The sequence below is a fragment of the Arachis ipaensis genome, chromosome B07 (genome assembly GCF_000816755.2).
Source record: "Arachis ipaensis cultivar K30076 chromosome B07, Araip1.1, whole genome shotgun sequence".
NCBI lineage: Eukaryota > Viridiplantae > Streptophyta > Magnoliopsida > Fabales > Fabaceae > Arachis > Arachis ipaensis.
The window spans coordinates 20031809-20035746 of NC_029791.2; the positions used below are offsets into that span (position 1 = coordinate 20031809).

The window sequence follows — 3938 nt, forward strand, 5'->3', positions numbered from 1 at the left end:
CCTTAAATTTAATTTATTGATTGTGTTATCTTGTGCTCTCTCATATTCATTTAAATTAAAAAAATATTTTGTATTATCTCTTTTTGTATCATTAATTATGTCTAAAAATTAATACGTAATTATTATTAATATATTTGTGAAGATATATATTTTATTTTATTTTATAATTTTATATTTTTATTTAATTACAACTAAGTCAATCAGATAAACTAATAATCCATCAATTAAATTAGTAATCTATTGATCCAATTGTATGACCAAATCAATATGAGTCAACCAGAACAAAATTTGATCAAATACAAAGATAAGACTTGAACAAATGCAAAACTCATGACCAACTCTATGATTTGCTCTATATATTTGTCACCACTCCTATCCTTTGTCACACACTTCTAATAGCGAATTGTAGCTACTTCAAGCTATAACTGATCTCTGATTTCCAATCATGCCTATCGTGAAGCAAATTCTTAACTAAACAACTTAGCAAAGCATGCATTCTCATAGCCTTACATGCCTTTCTATTTACTCCCTTTATGTTTTTCAACTTAATATTTAAACCATATACATAACACTCTAGTATAATAGTTAAGCAGTGCAGTACCCAAAGCTTACACAGTGTTCCCACCAAAAACACCCAATTCTAAAGTTTCGGAGGTAACTCCACAATGAATAGTGTTCTCTTTATTAGGATGAAAATGCAATCCCTAAATCCTACGCGTTGACTTATGCATAAAGATCCTCCAAAAAATTGTCCACCACCAGAGTTATCAACCCAAAAAAACAATTGCCGTCTTTTTCTCAGGGCTGGTCGTGAAGGTAACGTCCCAGTGGACGAGGTAGCTACAATGTTCCCTCTAAAAGAAGTGCAGAGATGACGGCTTCATTGGTCTAAGGTCTTGGCAAAACTGAATTCCAGATACAAGTAGCATATCTTCCCGTCCATGTGAAAGGATATGCGGTTACTAAAGGAATGGATTTGGGACATTCCACTTTGGCGCTCACCGGAACTCTTTAAATATCCCAGGTTTTCCCGCTCATTCCATTCATTGATCGGGAAACAACTCTATATAAATATTAGAATGGTACAGGTTACATGAGAAATATAAATCTATTGTTAATTATACTGGTAGAACTTTTGGTTGAAGCAGATTTAGGGTGCAAAGAATGGCTGCAAAAATAGACTTGATCAGAAGCATCAATCCAACCAAGCTGGCTTGGTCGTTGGTCATGGGGTTGCCCGATTGTATGAGTTTCCCAGCCAGTGGAACCAGAATGAAGTGTTTAGCTTGGAGATGGTTTTGCAAGATGAGTAGGTATTGGGTGGGAGTTTGTTATCTGTTGCATCCTCTTCTTTAATGCCTTTCTAACAAGTTTTATTTTCTTGGGTTTCAAAATGTTTTGTAGGGTGATAGAATTCATGCAACGATATATAAGCCTGACTTGGATTTATTCAAGGAGAGGATAAAAAAGCATGCCATGTATAGTATGCTGGAATTTTATTGTGAAAATTAACAATGGGAAGGTAAGGACAACTGCTCATAAGTACAAGCTTAGCTTCTATACAAAGACAGAGGTGGAAGTCCTTCCAATCGAGACTTTCGCTTTTAACCCATTCAAATTTCGCCCCTTTGCTGAGCTTGAGGCAAATGCTCTAATGGATGGGAATTTGTTGTTTGGTACGTTACATCAGCATACTTCTTATTTTATTGAGATATGATCATGGATTTTATTACAGGTTTAGATTTAAATGGCATTACTGTGACATGCAGATTACATAGGAGAGGTTGTTGGAAAGGAAGAGGCTATGGGGATGATTACATGCACGGGTAAAGAAAGCAAGTGTATTGCACTAGAGTTGGAAGACCTAAAATAATATTTACTTTTTTCTCTCTCCTTTCAGTTGTACATTTTGTTTGTGTTTTGCAGTCATTTAATTCAAGCATATGCTGGATATTAAGTGTCGAAAAATATTGTTAGAGTTGTATTATGCCTTTTGTTCCAGGAAGCACAAGATTAAATGTACATTGTTTGGAGAATTGGTGGACCAAGTGCTTCCACACCTCGAGCGAGATGATGGGGAGCCTTTCATAATGGTTGTTCAGCTCTTTAAGTCAAATGTATACTTAAGTTCTGTGAATGTTCAAAGCACTTACTATGTCTCCAAATGTTACTTCAATCCAAACCTTCCCAAAGTTATTGACTTCAAAAAAAGGTGTGTCTCTGGAGTGCCCAAATTACTGCTCTGTTATGAGTACATAAAATATAACTTAAAAACCATATTAACTTTTATGAGTCTTTTTGGACTTTCTACAAATTGGCAGAGGAGGTTGTGCCCTGTTCGCAACGGATAACTCCTATTCAATCGCAGCCTCAATACTCTGTGGCAGATGAAATCAATGCAAGCATTGTCCCAATACGCACCATAGAGGGGGTTCTTAATATGACACAGGTGAGATTTGTAATTGATCACTTAAGCCGATAAAGTTTTGTTACTGATTTCGAAATATTTTTTTAGGAAACCTCTTGCTGGATTGTGGGAAACATTGTGTCTTTAGAGGTCGGTAAAGATGACTGGTCCTATACGTCGTGTAAGACATGTCCAAAGAAAGTTCTAGAGAGCAAAGATAGATACTGATTTGATCATTGTAGGCGTGTAGGCTTCAAGGCTATGCTAAGGTTAGTTGTTTTGTGTCCAGTATTTGTTTGCTTTTTTTAGGTTCAGCTTGATATCTGAATTATGAAATTCAGTGTAGTTGCATATGGCCATGTTTTTATTGTTATCAGTCATGTGCTACTGATATGTTATTCCAGGTATAGGCTGCAAGTAATCGTGACTGATGGAAGTGGTTGTATGAAGCTCCTTCTATGGAACAAAGAAGCAGAGCAAATGGTGCAAAAGGTTGCGGAGAAAATTAAGGAGTTATCTATAAGTCTAATTGATGGGAGTTTAAAATACTTTGCTTCTGTATTGTATGTTTTCTGGAATGATAACAAAATTATTATGTGCATGTAAAGAAGTGGGAAAAAGGAGAGTCGTATCCTAAGTCCTTGGATACTATTGTTGACAAAAGGTTCTTATTCAAACTCAATATCACCTATAAGAATATCAATGCTGTTGAAGTGGTATACAGCGTTTTAAATATTTCAGATGATGAGTATCTCATGTCCATTTTTGGTTTTGCCAATTCTTCTTTCAATGCTTCTGTAAGTATAGCATGTTGCGATTGGAACTAGAACTGAGTTGTGTTGAACAATTTATTGTTCAAACTAACATCTAGCCTTCAAATGATCTTGGTTCCTGCAGTGCTCTCAACATGTACCTAATACCTCTACAACTGAAACAGGTGATAATAGCAATGGACATGAGGCAATTTCTCTGTCCAACGTAAGAAGTTATTGTATTTTTTTTATTGTTATCCACCTTATATAGAGATGATTGGGCCTGATCAAGAGGTCACTCATGTTTTACTTGCTAATTCTCGAGTTTTCGTGAACAATAGGATTCAGCAGTTGAGAGCAACTGTGATAGCTCCTATGAGACTACAGCCAAGAGGTCCTCTCCTGATATAGGTGATGGCTCAACAGCAGAAGCAGTTGTGTCTGTAGATGTGCAAGCATCAACTAACAAGACTTTTAAGAGGAATTGTGGAAAAAAGGTTGGATTGAAAACTTTTGATGTTAGTTATAGTGTTGGTGTGTTTAAAAAGCTGTGATAAGACAAATATTTTCTTAGCATTCTAGCTTAGTATATGTAGTAACTGTAATTTGGTAGTGATTTATGTATTTATCATGGTTAATTAGTTTGCTTTTTTAACTGGCAGATACTATAGTTGTCAAAGCCTTTAAACCTTACAAGTAAAATTTTCTATTTTACTATGTGCCAGAAAATTCCTTGCACTTATTGCTCATTAACATGAATGCAATATTACTTGATTCAA

At 35.4% G+C, this 3938-nt stretch overlaps 2 long non-coding RNA genes across 2 annotated transcripts; both read left to right on the top strand.

Moving 5' to 3' along the window:
• On the top strand, positions 262–2206 carry LOC110262435. The gene is made up of 3 exons (XR_002350685.1): positions 262–1309; positions 1405–1676; positions 1770–2206. It is a non-coding gene; the product is annotated as an uncharacterized LOC110262435 (long non-coding RNA).
• LOC107606870 lies at positions 2332–3671 on the top strand. The gene is made up of 3 exons (XR_002350686.1): positions 2332–2449; positions 2516–2676; positions 2812–3671. It is a non-coding gene; the product is annotated as an uncharacterized LOC107606870 (long non-coding RNA).